Genomic DNA, 17,347 nt, shown 5'->3' with positions numbered 1-17,347 from the left:
GTACATTGTCTTCCACATTACCTTGTATTACTGTGTCAATTTCTACACTGTCCTCTTTTTCACAAAAATAACAAATCTCAATTTCTTCACAAATCTTCTTCACATCTAATTCAGTTCCATGCAAAAGAGCACTATTTAACTGTTTAAGCTTAAGTGCTGGACTTTTTGCATAATACAACCTTCTCACTAATTTCCTAATTTTGTTATGATGCACTGCTATCATCCTAAAATGATGAAAAACACTCTGACATACTTTTCTTGAAAGACAAGCCAGTGAATGTCCATGCAAACCTGTGTTTTCTCTCACTCTGCAAGGATCTAAGTCTTGCAACATCTTCATTTTCTGTTTTAGACTTTTCTTACTATATGTACGTAAGAAATTACGAAGCACATTGATTGTATCCTGTCGCACACTACAAATACTACTACACTTCCAAGTGTCCACTGGACCCTTAGTACATCTCCCTAAAACTTCATCAGCTAACACCTCTTCTGCATCTCTAGACACAAGTTTCTCTTTTTCAATTGGACAACCATCTTTTACCTCATCTGCTCGACCATTGGCGTCAACTGCATGCACCAAATCATTTTCCTGGAAGTAACTCTCCTCATTAAAAAATGGCTCACAACTTGAACTATGCATCCATTCTCCAGAAAATACTTTACAATAATTAGTTCGATTAATTACTCTTTTGCATCTACTGTTTGATTTGAAAACATCAATTGTCTTGTTAAGTGTCCTAATTCTATTAATTACTAAAATAAATAATTTTTTCTTAACTTCAAAAGCTTGATCAACAATCTTCTCTACATTTTTCTTTTTCTTGTAAAAAGCAGCTCTCAGTTTACCTTTCTTAATGTTTTTTTAACAAATTTAAAACTACCCTATTGCAAAACATTCGTTTACGAATGTCCCTAAATTGATTTTGCCTTCTATTCCTATACATATTATTGTCTCCTGCTGCAGTAGTAACATTTTTGGGGGGCCTCTCCTTCCTCTTCAAATTTGCTCTCTCCTTCTGTAAATTAACATGTACATTATCATTTTTTTATCTACATATGTTCCGAAAAAAAGACTTAGTTGTCTTACCAGGAGCTTTTTTAGCGTTTTTGAAGTATTTGTTGTAGGAGACTGCTTTAATTCCGTTGCTGTTTTTGTTTTTTTCCGCTTATCATCTTTCCTTCTCCTCTGCCTTGAGGGCATATTTCCTTACTATTGAAATCTTGATTTCAATCTGTGGTAAACAAAAAAAAAACACATTATAGACCACTATTACCAAACAACAAAGCAATGACAATAAGTAAACAATATAAACACTATAATGCTTATACATATGACCTTATCTCTGTTTTTTAAATGTTATTCTAAAAAAATATTTCGGACACATGAATTGGTTTTACATTATTGACAAGGATTAGATAGTATCTGCATGATTAAAAAAATATATTAGCACATTTCACAATCATATCACCTGTGTTTCCTCAGATTAGTAAGCAGATTGTGCACATGAGGTAAGACCTGTCCTGGGGAGCATAACTGGTGAGGCCGGTGTCTAAGAGTGCACTGGACTGGACTTCATGAAGCCTATCCCCCACTTGTGCACATGAGGTAAGTCCTGTCCTGTGGAGCATAGGTGGTGAGGCCGGTGTCTAAGAGTGCACTGGACTGGACTTCATGAAGCCTATGCCCCACTGCACTCTTAGACACAGCCCTCACCTCCTTTGCACCCCTGGACAGACCTCTCTTGCACTACACTCTTCAACACAGGCATCACCTCCTCTGCACCCCTGGACAATCCTCACCTCATCTGCAACCCTGAATAGACCTCAACTCATCTGCACCATTAGACAGGCCTCAGTTCATCTACATCCCTGGACACGCCTCATCTCATGTGCACCCTGTTAACATCATTATACCCAATATATTGAGGCCTGTCCAAGGGGCACAGATTAGATAAGGCTTGTCTAAGGGTCAGAGGATAAGAGTCCTCTCCATTGCACTCATGGACACAGGCCTCAACTCCTTTGCACCCCTGGACATGCCTCACCTCATCTGCACAATCCACTTCCTAATTTGAGGAAACACAGGTGACATCATTATGAAAGGTTCAAATATATTTCTTAATCATGCAGACACTATTTATTCCTTCTCAAAAAGTATAAAACCCATTCATTTGCCCCAAAATCATTTTTTTAATTACATTTTTGAAACAGAGCGCAGGTCCTATGTACAAGCATTCCATTCCAGTACTGAAAACTCACTATTTTACAAAATACATTTCCTCTCTCTTGCAAACAATCCTACCAAGCATTACCAAAAAAATTACACAAACCAACAGCAAAGAAGCTCAGTGTGCTTCCTAATCTGAGGTAACACAGGTGACATGATTGTGAAAGGTTCAAATATTTTTATTTAATCATGCAGACACTATTTATTCCTTCTCAAAAATCTAAAAGTCATTGATTTGCCCCAAAATCGTTTTTTAAATAACATTTTAGAAACAGAGCGCAGGTCCTATGTACAAGCATTTCATTTCAGTACTGAAAACTCACTATTTTACAAAATACATTTCCTCTCTCTTGCAAACATTCCTACCAAGCATTACCAAAAATGACACAAACCAACAGCAAAGAAGCTCAGTGTGCTTCCTAATCTGAGGTAATACAGGTGACATGATTGTGAAAGGTTCAAAAATACTTATTTAATCATGCAGACACTATTTATTCCTTCTCAAAAATCTAAAAGTCATTGATTTTCCCAAAAATCGTTTTTTAAATAACATTTTAGAAACAAAGCGCAGGTCCTATGTACAAGCATTCCATTTCAGTACTGAAAAATCACTATTTTACAAAATACATTTCCTCTCTCTTGCAAACATTCCTACCAAGCATTACCAAAAAAATGACACAAGCCAACAGTAAAGAAATTCAGTGTGCTTCCTAATCTGAGGTAACACAGGTGACATGATTGTGAAAGGTTCAAATATTTTTATTTAATCATGCACACACTATTTATTCCTACTAAAAAATGTAAAAGCCATTGCTTTGCCCCAAAATCGTTTTTTGAATAACATTTTAGAAACAGAGCACGGGTCCTATTTACAAGCATTCCATTTCAGTACTGAAAACTCACTATTTTACAAAATACATTTCCTCTCTCTTGCAAACATTCCTACCAAGCATTACCAAAAAAATAACACAAACCAACAGCAAAGAAACTCAGTGTGCTTCCTAATCTGAGGTAACACAGGTGACATGATTGTGAAAGGTTCAAATATTTTTATTTAATCATGCACACACTATTTATTCCTTCTCAAAAATGTAAAAGCCATTGATTTGCCCCAAAATCGTTTTTTGAATAACATTTTAGAAACAGAGCACAGGTCCTATGTACAAGCATTCCATTTCAGTACTGAAAACTCACTATTTTACAAAATACATTTCCTCTCTCTTGCAAACATTCCTACCAAGCATTACCAAAAGAATGACACAAACCAACAGCAAAGAAGCTCAGTGTGCTTCCTAATCTGAGGTAATACATGTGACATGATTGTGAAAGGTTCAAAAATACTTATTTAATCATGCAGACACTATTTATTCCTTCTCAAAAATCTAAAAGTCATTGATTTGCCCCAAAATCGTTTTTTAAATAACATTTTAGAAACAGAGCGCAGGTCCTATGTACAAGCATTCCATTTCAGTACTGAAAACTCACTATTTTACAAAATACATTTCCTCTCTCTTGCAAACATTCCTACCAAGCATTACCAAAAAAATGACACAAACCAACAGTAAAGAAATTCAGTGTGCTTCCTAATCTGAGGTAACACAGGTGACATGATTGTGAAAGGTTCAAATATTTTTATTTAATCATGCACACACTATTTATTCCTTCTCAAAAATGTAAAAGCCATTGCTTTGCCCCAAAATCGTTTTTTGAATAACATTTTAGAAACAGAGCACGGGTCCTATTTACAAGCATTCCATTTCAGTACTGAAAACTCACTATTTTACAAAATACATTTCCTCTGTCTTGCAAACATTCCTACCAAGCATTACCAAAAAAATGACACAAACCAACAGCAAAGAAGCTCAGTGTGCTTCCTAATTATGAGGTAACACAGGTGACATGATTGTAAAAGGTCCAAATATTTTTATTTAATCATGCACACACTATTTATTCCTTCTCAAAAATCTAAAAGTCATTGATTTGCCCCAAAATCGTTTTTTAAATAACATTTTAGAAACGGAGCGCAGGTCCTATGTACAAGCATTCAATTTCACTACTGAAACCTCACTATTTCACAAAATACAAATCCTCTATCTTGCAAATGTAGATACCAAGCATTATCAAAAAACATGATACAAACCAACAAGAAAGAATTTCAATCCGCTTCCTAATCAGAGGTAACACAGGTGACATCATTGTGAAAGGTTCAAAAATATTTATTTAATCATGCAAATACTATTTATTCCTTCTCAAAAATATAAAAAACATTGATTTGCCCCAAAGTCGTTTTTTAAATAACATTTTAGAAACAGAGCGCAGGTCCTATGTACAAGCATTCAATTTCACTACTGAAACCCATTGATTTGCCCTAAAATCGTTTTTTATATACCATTTTAGAAACAGAGCGCAGGTCCTATGTACAGGCATTCATTTTCACTACTGAAACCTCACTATTTCACAAAATACAAATCCTCTATCTTGCAAATGTTGATACCAAGCATTATCAAAAAGCATGACACAAACCAACAGCAAAGAAGCTCAATGTGCTTCTTCCTAATCTGAAGTCTCTATCTATAATAAATGAATCATAACTCACCTTTACAAATGCTTTGGGAGATTGAGAACAGTGTCAGATACACACACCAATATTTCTTTAGCAGAGCAAAAGGTATGGACTCCAGACACTGCAACCATGAATGGCACAGAAAACCTCTAATTCTACACACATGTCCCTCATGTTAACCAATCAAAAGTCTTCCCTCTCTATTTTCAAACCAACACCCTTCCTCCCCTCAGCCCTTTCTACCTGTTACCATAGCAACTCCCTCCTCACTGAGCTCTCAGGTTTAAAAGTTTATTCTACAATGTTGCAAATGAACTCAGCAAGGATGTTTGACCTCTCAATACACCAGCTTATCAGGTGCAATGTTTCTTTAAATGACTTTCTCTTAACCATTCAAATTACTTCTTTCACAGAACAGAACCATGCACCCTAACTTTCAGTTTTCAACTATCTGAATCCACCAATCTTTGCTTGTGATTCAAGAGCACTGAAACTCCAGTTTTTTTTGCAAACTCCTACTGTTCCAACTGCCATTTTATTCCCACACTTCATTTGACTGCACCAGAACCTCCTCTCACCATGTATTCTGTCTGGATTATTGGACATAGCTACATCCACTGGGCTCAAAGGTATGCAGCTCTCAGAAATGTTCACAACCTTGATCTACCAAATGTGCACATCAAGTGGATTGGCCAAAGAGGATTGAGATGTCATCAATTGATACCATTGGTGAAAACCTTTCACCATCTGCCACACCCTGACCTTATAATTTTGCACTGTGGTGGAAATGACCTAGGCACTTTGACCGGGGTAGGTCTGGAAATGGTTTTAAAGAACACCTTTGGGCAATTGATGACACTTTTTCCACAAACTGCCTTGGTATATTCCAAAGACAGAAATGGAAGTGGTCCAACCAATTTTGTCCACAATTTGAGAAAGCACGGAAACATGTGAATAAATCTGTTTCTGCTTACATGAGAGACTATGGAATGGGTTCAATATACAACAATAACTTGCGTTACAACATGCAAGATATCTACCGAGGAGATGGTGTGCACTTCTCAGATGAAGGGAATAGAATATTCCTCCTGAATTTAAGACTGTGCATAGGAACCTACTTGTAGGTACCTAAATCAGCCACAGAACACAAAAGCTCTTTTCAGGGCTACCCTACCTCTGATCACTCAAAATGATTACTTTACTCTAACCTTTTTCACTGTTTTTCACCAAAGTACGCTCCCCGGTATGCTTCCCAGTGTGCGTACCGGTCGCTCCCCCCTGCTATATGGGCCTCCTAAGACCACCTCAGAAAACTTAGGGGGTCAGGGGGTGTCTACCGTGCTCCCTTTTACCCATTCCCAACGTTGTTTGTCCTCCATCTTGTGTCTCAATTCTTCCGAAACACAAGATGGAGGACTTCCGTAGCGCTACCGGTACGCGTACCGGGGCGGTCACCGGTAAGCGCTCCCAAAAAGTTTTAAAAGTTAATTTACATAAAAACCTCTGTAGAGATGTTCACCAAATATAGAATAGGCCATACTACATACCAGTCCCTACCATTTTCCCAAATTTGATGGAATTCCATTGAGCCATTTGGCCTGTAGCCCTGTCTAAACATCCTGAGGTAAATTACATGACAAAAACACATCTAAAGTGTTAGAATTTACAACCAATTAAAATGTTGCTTTCATTTTCTACTATCATTTCCTGACATTTGATTGGTTATGTACATGAATATAAATGAAAAAAGAGGGAATCACAGCCATTTTGACTACAATACCTGAAGTACATCTTGAAAGGATTTTCGCATTTTTTCTTCTTCACCTCTCTGTAAAGTAAGTTGTTAATTTGTAAGGGGCATTTTAAGTTAATTTGTAAAAACGTTTTCTGATAGTTATTTACTGTCCCTCTGTTATAGTTAAAGATTGAGATAGGCTTCTCTGTTATATTTATGGATTGAGTTAGGCTTCTACGGTATAATTATGAATTTACTTAGGCTTCATCACATGCATTTTTTTATATTTATACTTCCTACCTGATACCATACACTGCCCAAAGATAAATTGAGTATTAAAAAATCAGAACTACCTGTCTGAACTTAAACCCAACAGTGCCCTAACTCTACTGATATAGTTATTTTTTATGCAATTTACAGCAAGAAAATGGAAGGAGAACAAGAAAACATCAATGTTTCTTTCGAAATTACAAATGAAGAGATTCTTGAAGATGATTTTGTTGACGAGGATTTTATGGATGAGCATTTGGACCAACAATTTATTGACTGTTTACAAGATATTGAATCATGCAATTTTGAGGAGATTCCAGATGATTTAATGCTGGAAGTTTTATTAAACTATGAAAATTCTAACCAATAAATTTGTATTTAATAATTAAAAACTGTTTGAGACATTATTCATTTGTATATGCAATTCATGAAGTACTACCAAAATGATTATATTTATATTATAATATAAAGTGAAACTTACAGTATACTGTGCAATTTTAAAACATCATAAGGGAGCAGGGTAGACTACCCATGATCCCCTAGGTCTTCTCAGGGAGTGCTTAAAGGATCTGTTTCTGCTTTCCTGACAGACTATGGTATAGATTCCATATACCACAATAACTTCTGTAACAACATGCAAGATATCTACAGAAAAAAAGATATACATTGAATTTAAGACTCTGCATTGGTACCTACATGTTGGTACTTAAATCACCCACACAACACAACAACTCTATTCAGAGCTACCCTACCTCTAAGAACTTTAAATTATTATTTTACTGTTTCACTGGGTTTTCCCCATGGTACGCTGCCCGGTACGCTCTCCGGTGCGCGTACCGGGCGTTCCCCCCGCGAAAATCGATTTTTTTATTTTTTTTTTGCCCCGCGGGGCCCTTTTATGGCCCCCACATCAAACCTAGGGGGTCAGGGGGGTCTACTCTACCCCCTTTTAGTCATTTCCCCCTTTGTTTTTGCCACCTCTTGTGTCTTGATCCTACCGAGACACAAGATGGCGGCCGCTCCGGACTGTTTGGAATGTTTACAGATACCCGAGAGCCAATCAGCTTTCCGTTCGCGAACTCGCGTAGCGTGCTGGTACGCGCCCTGGTGCGCGTACCGGGGCGCGCTTATAGACATATATATTTTTTTGAACCTAAATTACTCAAAATCCACTGGAACACATATCTTGAGACATAGCAAAGGCACATCGCGCTACCAGTCCCTACAATTTTGCCAAATTTGGTGGAAATCCATTCAGCCGTTCGGGCTAAAAGTGAGTCCAACCACCCTATGGAAATTAACATGGGGAAAACATGTTTTGGGACCCCCCTTTTATCTCAGCCCCCACTTGACGAATCCCCCCCAAACTTTCAGGGAAGGAGCAGAGCGGAGCGGGCCATCTTCTTTGAGAAATTCGTGAAGATTCGTCCACCGGCACTAAAGTTATTCCTAATAGAATGTTGCGGATTTCCTATGGAAAGTAGATCCTAACTATAACTACCTACTGGCGACCGCCAGTAGGTAATATAAAGAGCAACAAATCACTTTTCTCAACATCATACTCATGGGAGATTTTAATACTCATCTATGCACCTTTAATTGCCGGATAAAAGATCCCAATGGCCCCCCTATTCTGTTTTATCTCATTTTGAACACACGGCTGGGGGGGCGGCTCTGAAGGAACTCCTTCTACAAGCAGACCTCTATGAGCCCGGCTTTTTCGATAATGCCGAACGGGTTGCCACTTTCGAAAGTCAGAGGCAGTGAAACTATTATTGACTACATCTTTATATCTCCTGTACTCCTGGGGATTACCCTCAGATATAACGCGACCCGATCCCCCTTTAGTGACCACAATCCAGTGATCCTAATGCTGGATAAGGGTTTTTGCCATGAGGTCATGACATCCACCTTAACGGGCCCTAACACTGTGGTTCCCAGAGACCAAGGGAGGAAACTGAAATGGACCAAAATGGTTCCGGAACATTTTCATGAGAGCTTAAACCACAAAGTCGAGGCGGAAATCAGCAAGTGTTATGACCCTCTTTTAATAGGTAGGGATACTATCGCAGCCTTCGAAACTATTTGCACCCAGGTTGCTATAGACCTCACCATACCCACTAGCACTAAACCAAAGTTGTTAAAATGGTGGTTTGATCAAAATTGTACAAGGGCCCACCAAAATCTAATTAAATCCTTGAATCGGCCCCACGGGATAAAATACTTGTAGCTCGTCTCAGAAAAGAATACAAATTAGCTATTTAGACACGAAAAAAAGAGGTTAAAAAGGCAGCCTCGGATGCCTTATTTACTCAAGAGGCCCTTAAAGACAGCTCTAAGTTTTGGTCCATTATTAACAACCCATTGTTTACGGGGGATGAAAATGGGGCCCTTGATATTACGATACCGGAGGATGAGTGGGTGACTCATTTCGAAGAATTCTATGCCAGCAAACAGGGGGTTGTATCCTCCTGTGATTCCCCTCGTACTTTTCCTCAGTCCGCTCTAGTCTTTAACGTCCAGGATGTTAAGAAGGCTATTAAGGACTCCACTTGTAAAAAGGCCCCCGGACCCGATGGGGTCCCTGTAGATTTTTATAAAAGTAACATCGATCTCTGGGCTAATATACTTAATAATGTATTTAACGCTAGCGTTACCCAGGGGTTCCAAAGTCATGGTCCAAAGCGATCATAATCCCTGTTTTCAAAAAAGGGCAGAGAAGCGACCCAAGGTGTTACAGACCTATTTTGTTAATCGACTCTGCTGTTAAAATCCTGGGGAAGGTAATTCTGGATAGGGTTTCAGACTGGGTGACTAAGAGGGGGATCCTTTCTGAATCTTAATATGGGTTCAAGCCGGTAGGGGCACAACGGACCAGTGCCTGAACCCGTATCTATTGCTTTGCAAGTACACCTTGGCCTCTAGGGGTTCGATGTACCTGGGCTTTATGGATTTATCCACAGCCTTTGATCTGGTCAACAGATCAAGGCTGTGGATTATCCTTTTAGATATGGGGCTAGACCCTTGCCTGGTGCACTTTTTAGCTGACCTTCACCAGGATTTGTATGCGGGAGTAAGAGTGTCTCATGATGGTAATTGTACTTGCCCTTTTAAATCAGGTAGAGGAGTGCGCCAGGGGTGCATCCTGGCCCCTCTGCTTTTCACATTATATATTAATAGCTTTGACAAAACCCTAGGAGAAGCAACGCTGGATACTCCGCGTGTAGGATGCCAAGCCATTCCGGTCCTCCTATACGCGGACGATGCAGTTTTAATAGCTCGTACCCCCCTAGGTCTGCAAGGACTCCTGAATTCCTTTGGTGACTTCATGAGCTCCATGGACCTAGTCGTTAATATAGTTAAATCTCATGTTTTAACTATGGGCCCCAATAAAGATAAAGTCAGAACCTTCCATTGTATGGGGTCAGCCGTCACCAGTGTTAAGGTTTTTACTTACTTGGGGGTCCTGTTTGACGACAGGGGTTCATGGGCCCCCAACTCGTAGCTAAAAGAAATAGTGTAAGTAGGTCGGCATCTGCTATCCAAAGCTTTGCGCGGCGCTTGGGTGGCAAGCCCTGTGAGGCGGTATTGGAAGTTTACAAAGCTAAATGCATCACAGTAGCAACCTATGGAGCTGCTATATGGGGGTACAAGAATGTAGAGGGGATTCAGTTGGTCGAGAATACAGTTTTTCGATCCCTTCTTTCTATCCCCCAATCCTCATCCACTTTTGCCGTACATCAAGAGTTGGGGATGGGATATGTTTCTGACCTGATAAACCTGGCCCCTCTAATCTGTTGGGTTAAAACCTGGTTGAACCCTAAACTCAGCTTGAATCACCAGATCCTAAAAGACTGTTTGCTCCTGGATAGAGCTTCCGCAATACCCTGGTTTACCTATATAAAAAACATGTTTGTTAAACTAGGGCGGCCTGAATTGTATTTGAAGCCAGACCTTATCACCAAAGGTGATGTTAGCTGGGTAAAAACTAATTTTTTACAACTAATGGCCCAGGATCGTGAGTCCACGGAATTACAAAAACCTACCGCTAGGGCTCATTTTCTTTAAATCACATCCCCCTCAATAGAACATTACTTAAGGCTAGTATCCAAGCCGTTTCATCGCTGGCTACTGACAAGGTTTCGTTTTAACCTGATTCATTTAATCTTGGGGAATTATCTGATCTGGACCAAACCAGAGGAGGCCGCTTTTTGCGAGTGTGATCACAGCTCCATTCAAAATACTGCACACTTTATACTGTTTTGTGACTCATACTCGGATGCCTAGAAAAAAGTTTATTCTACCACTTTTAAAAGGTAAAGGGCTTCTCCAGTTCAAACCAGCCATAATGTACCTGCAGCTACTGGACACCCCATGGGTTATTTTTAACATTGCAAGTTTTTTGGTGGCAGCTGCTAGAAAAAAGAAAATAAGAAGCCCCGTACAGATTTTCTCTTGATAATATTTTATACCCGTTTTTATAATATTTATATTTTATAGATGTTTTTCCTTTTTATGATACTTGTCATTTTTAACCATTTTTGGTCTCCAATTTGTATTGAAATGTAACATGTTTGATGAACTTTTATAATTTTAATTAATCGATTAAAGTGATTTTGATGTGACTTCTCTTTAGAATAGACAATATAATTTTTTTGTGAAATACATAAAAATTTCAATAGAAATGTAGGATCATAAACTCAAATTAAATGACGCTATTGAGGCTTCAAATCTTTTAAACCATATTCGTGCATATTGAGCTTGTTGACAACAGCTGTTTGACAAGAAAAATACTGCTAATATTTCCTACATTAATTCAGGAAAGTGTTAATTTGTGAACTTACCAGCGTCTACCATTTGACCAGTTGTGATATCAGTGCTAAGAGCAGACATCACTCTTGCCTGAGATGTGAGCTGGGCCAACCTCAAAGGGCCTCTTAGGGTATGAGAACATTTAAAATGTAAAAAAAAACCATTTAACATGTCAAACGTATACCAGTTACGTTAATATGTTGTACACCAAATAATGAACGTGACAAAACACATCAAAAGATTGTATACAATTTCGGAACAACATGGAACACAGTTTTTGTTAACGTTTGCTTACCAGTTTTTGCTGATGATCGTGGTTGACCTGCACCTTGACATCCACCACCTACAGGTTCATGAACTTCTACCCCACTGGAACGATTCATGGTGGCTGTATGTTGAAATGTAACACAGCAGAATAAACACATATACTACAATTTATGCTTATTTTCATATATGAACATATCTATGTAGTACAATATACAATGCAGGTGTGATGGAAGCACAAACAAGGAAAATTCCATGATCCAGTAATAACTTGTAAATTATGTCACAGGTAGAACAATGACAACTTTGACTGAAGATGAGAACTGAACCTTGAATTTACTTTACATATAATTCTGGGAAATTAAACACATTAGAGTACAAACCACTATAAGGTCATAGACCAATCATGGAGTACCTTCCATTGTAACAATTGCTAATAAGAAAACATTTATTTACATATCGAATGGATGCTGGTGCTTAATGTGTTACCTGGTGCCATAATACGGTCGGTTGTCTGTCACAGCCAGCCCATGTAGCAGGTGAGTGTGCACAGTGGAGAGAGGAGGTCCTTCTCAAGTCAGGTAAGACAGAGACAGGATTCAGTTAGCCCACCATGTAGAGCTCTAGCCACATCTATCCTAGTGAACTTCTTGTTCACCCGTCTCCTCTCATTTTGTCACCTTTTTTTATATTGCACACAGTCATGACATCCTTCTCCAATGCAGTGCCTCTATCTGCCAACTGCTGCCATAATGCTTGCTTTTTGTTCACTAGTCATATATGGGGGCAGGCCATGTAAGTTTGCCACTACAAATCTTATTATTGTTTCAGTCTCTTCCTCAGTAAAACTCCTCTTCCTCCTAAAAAGACAGGGGGAAATTGGAAGGGAGCAGGCAGGTAGCAAAAAGAGTAGCCAGGTAGCACATGGAGAAACCTGGTAGTTGAATGAGTGTGGAAGAAACAGAGTCTTGGATGTGGGCTACTTTACGTGGTATGACTGTAATGAGTTTCAGGTATCATTAATTGACTTCAGGTGTATGTACTTACTAGTAAGTCTGATTAATATGTTTCTTCCCCGAGTGCATAGCCTTCAGCCCAAGTGCGGAGATTGTGGCCTTGATGCAGAGACTTAAAACATGTAAAGTGTGCACAGTAATGCTTAAGATTTATTATGAGAAGGAGGTTCTTGTTCATAGCTATATGTCTGCTTTAGAATGTAACATGCAGTCATATGGAACCATGTTTTTTTCCATATAATATTTACATATGTGTAGTAATTATAGAAGTGTATGCACCTATATTCAAGTGTTACTTGTACTCTAATTGCTGTGCTAAATTTGCGTGAATAAGGGCCTGAAGCTTCTGTATTTCACTGTTTAACTTTGATGTGAGAATTGTTCTGCTTGAATGTTCTCTCTTTTGCAGGTGGTGAAAGTAGAGCGCTATTTTGTTGTAGCGATAGTAAGGTACAAGAGGAATGTCTTGGCAAAAGGAAGATGTGTTAAAAAGGTGGGAGATGAGTTCTCATGGTGGAGAAGGGATGCTTAAGGACAATCGAATGAGCTTGGTCAAGAGTGTGGGAGAAGAGCCGAATGTTGCTAAATTCTACATGGGACGACAGAAAAGTATTGGAAATGTAATAACACTAGTAACCTTTAATGCTTTGGGTGTTAATAGATGTTGTGTTGTTAGTTACAGAGCAAAGACCTTTAGGATTTCACGAGTTACAGTCCTCGTATGCGATTCCTCTCTCTGTGTAGCTTCATGCTATGCCTTTAAGCTTAGAGTACTTTTACGAAAGACTCCGTCATACTTGTTGTGTCAGGCGCGATGGGCAGCGCCAAAACTTGCACTACACAATGAGGTGCAGGCCGGGGCACACTTATATTTGAATAACCACAGGAGACCTGGTTGGTGGTTGACCTTATGGGGTTCGCCTCTGTCGCCAACTGGCGGACGTGAGCGCGTCCCATTACTTTTATTGACTAGGGGTCACATGACCCTCACGTCATGACGTGCCGGTGTCGTCACAAGTCACGACATCACATTACTCCCCAACAATGATCAAAACAAACATAACAACAAAGATTGCAACTTTGAATAATACAGCTTGGACCCACCCGGGGCACACTCAGCCAATTAGATGCACATATATAGAACAGTCTTACGTGAGATAGTCCTTCAATCGGCACGACCGTTCAGGATTTCTCCGTAGCTGGTACTGGGACTGACCTCGCCCCGAGGAAGAAATCACATCAGTCTCTGGAGCAGTCTTGCAGCGGTCCTCCTCCAACAGAGCCGGAGTACTTTCACCCTCCGCACAGCAGGTGTCACCAGGCCAGGAATTATCCAGCCTACCAGGGATACACTCCTCGTCCACAGAGACGGGTTCCACGGTTCCACTGTGACTGTCCTCAGTTTCTGACCGGGTAGAAGGTAACGCCAACAGTTCAGAGTGAAACTTCTTGACGTGGGAGATATTGCTGGCCACGGTCTCCCGCCCTCGAGTTGCGATGATTCTGGTCCCTTTAAAGTTGACCACAGTCCAGGGCATCTTTTCATATGAAATTGGAATTTACCAGTAGAGGAGCGATTCCTGAGCAACACTAGATCGCCTTCTTTAATCCTGCTAGTTTGTGCATTTCATCGGTGACTCACTTGGGCATACGCTTTGCTGCGACGAGCATCAATCCGAGGGTCATCAGGGTTCTGCGGTTGCCATTGAGGATGATGAGGTATGGAATTGGTGATTACTCGACCCATCAACAAGTGAGCTGGGGCTACTCCAGTTGTGGTGTGGGGAGTTTGACGGTAGCTGCGGAGGAAAATGAATATGGCCAGTTCTATAGATTGCTTCTTGTCAAGTGCAATTCTGATTACTTAGTGAAGAGTCCTCATGAACCGTTCTACCTTGCCATTGGCTTGGGGCCAGTGAGGGGTAATTCACCGATGGCGGATACCAAGGGCCATGAGATATACAGCCAGTTCTTGTCCCTTAAAGGGAGGCCCATTGTCAGTGTGCAACTCTTGTATCAGTCTATGGGTGGCCATGATTTTTTCTATATTGGGTATCACCTCAGCGGCATTGGGAGAAGTTACAATTTCCACCTCAGGATATTTGAAGTGGTCATCAATAGCCACTACGGTGTGACGACCATCAGGCAGTCTGCCAAAATCTATGCTGACGCAGGACCACGGTGACCTTGGCCGAGGCTCTGTGATGACTGGAGCAGGAGTAGGCATGTCTCCGGTGACTTGACATGAAGAGCAAGATCATTCAGTATTCTCCACCAACACATCCATTAATGGGAACCGCACCTTGGTTTGAAGTCGTGATTTGGTTTTTACCATGCCTTGATGCCCCACGTGGGCCAACTGTACACATTGGTCCGTGAATGACGTGGGGATAACCAAACAATGTCATCTTAACAGACAGCCGGTCGGGTCTTCAGTGAGTTCATCTCTCACGTGATATAGGGTGTCCATAATCCGCTGAGCCGGAGTGGTTAGAATTTTCCATTCCTCTTTGGCCTTATTCCAGTTTCCATTTTGCAGAATCAGTTTGGTTTTTTGTAGGCACTCATCCTTTGTTGTGGCCTCGGATAGATCCCGCATGGACAGGGGAATTGGACATGAACGAGCTGTTATGCATTTAACATATTCTTCAGTGTCAGCAGTGTCCTCCATCGCTTTGTCAGTGGCTGCCCTGGGATGTCGGGACAAGTAGTCTGCCGGATTGCGAGAGCCTGGTTGGTATTCCGCTCTACAATTATTATCTTGGAGTTGGAGCATCCATTTCTCGATTCTTGGCGGAGGCTTTGTGGATGTCCCTGCGAATAGGGCCACAAGAGGTTTGTGATCCGTTGTGACCACGAACGGCTTTCTGTAGACATATAAGTGGAAGTGGCGACACCCCCAGTGGATGGAAATGGCCTTCTTCTCTATTTGTGAATATCTTTGCTCAGTCTCGGTGAGGGACCTGCTTGCAAACGCCACAGGGGCCCAACCTTCCTCCTGACGTTGTCTCTGCAAGAGCACAGCCCCTAGGCCCACCGGGCCTGCATCAACAGCAATTTGGGTCATTTTCTCAGGGTCAAAGAAAGCCAAAGTTGTCCCCTCCGAAAGGGCATCTTTAATGTCTTTGAATGCTTTATCTGGAGTCGGACCCCACTTCCATGGAATAGAGTCTTTGGTAAGCTCTCGTAGCGGCAGTGTGAGGGTTGTAAGGTCTCTGATGAACCTACCGCAATAGTTCATCATGCCAAGGAAGCTGCGAACTTCCATCACGCTGGCAGGGGCCACAGCATCTTTGATGTCCCGCACCTTTTATGGATCCCGGTTGACTCCCTCCGTGGAAAATGTATAGCCGAATAATTGAAGTTTTTGCTTTAGGAATTCGCACTTCTCTCTATGTAACGAGAGACCAGCGTCTCGCAGCCATCGCAGCACTTGTGTGAGACGGGAGTTGTGTTCAGGTAATGTTTTGGCATGCACCATGATGTCATCACTTACATTAATTACCCCTGGTGCTCGATACTCCAAAGCTCAGTCGAGTGTAACGTCGTAACCCCACGTGAGTCAAAAATGTGGTGATATTTCGTGACGCCACATCAAGGACTAGTTGGTGGTATCCTGACCGTGAGTCTAATTTGGAGAACCAGCAGGCTCCAGCCATTTCTCCAATGAGATCATCAATTGTCGGGGTAATGTGGCACTCACGTTTGATTTGGTAGGCGCATGTCAACACAGATCCTCACCGCGCCAGGCTGTTTTGGTTTCCACGTGACGACGATGGGGAAGACCCGCGGCGTGGGACCGGTGACTCTCTCAATAATTCCAGCCGCCTGCAGCTTCTTCAGTTCCTCCTCAATTTGTGGCCGTAGGTGGAACGCTATCCTTCAGTGTCGTAGGGCGACAGGTTGAACCTTGGGGTCAACATGCAGATGAACTTCTTTCCCCTTGAACCTTACGATGCCCTTAAATACTTCGGAGAATTCCTCTAGCAGGTGCTGTATGGACTTATGATACACACTGAAGGCTAATGTCACTACCCCTTGGTCTTCTGCAGCCCGACACCCTAGGAGCATGCCTTGGCCGTCTTCGGTGATGTATACGTTGGTGTTGATAGTCCACTCTCCATGAGCCAGCGATGTCTTGAAGCTCCCCAGGATCTTCAGAGGGGTGTCTTGGCCATAAGCGAACACCGTGATGGCTGACGGATGTAGCGTGGGTGCGGGGCGCAATGTCCGGTGAAGGGCGGCTGCCATGATGTTACTGGTGGCCCCAGTGTCTACTACCGCCATGACTTCCTGAGCCCCTACACGGATGTTGCACTGTGGTAGGAGTCGCGCTTTGCTAGTGGCGGTACCAATCATGTTCACCTTGTGGACTAGCCTCTCTTCCTCCTCATCCTCGTCCATATCACTTGGTGTTTTATCTCCCTCCGGCACCGCGTCAACCATCTGTCGTGGCT

General features: G+C 41.3%; 1 long non-coding RNA gene across 1 annotated transcript in view; it reads right to left on the bottom strand.

The window, feature by feature from the left end:
- LOC144819784 (uncharacterized) overlaps positions 1-17,347 on the bottom strand; it is a 297,913-nt gene that overhangs the window by 23,831 nt on the left and 256,735 nt on the right. The window contains exon 2 of the long non-coding RNA XR_013607565.1: positions 11,906-11,998. This is a non-coding gene — a long non-coding RNA (uncharacterized LOC144819784). The remainder of the gene's footprint in view (positions 1-11,905; positions 11,999-17,347) is intronic.

This window comes from Lissotriton helveticus, chromosome 2_1 (genome assembly GCF_964261635.1).
Source record: "Lissotriton helveticus chromosome 2_1, aLisHel1.1, whole genome shotgun sequence".
NCBI lineage: Eukaryota > Metazoa > Chordata > Amphibia > Caudata > Salamandridae > Lissotriton > Lissotriton helveticus.
Note: the sequence above shows the minus strand (reverse complement) of the source record. Positions and strands in the feature narration are given on the sequence as shown.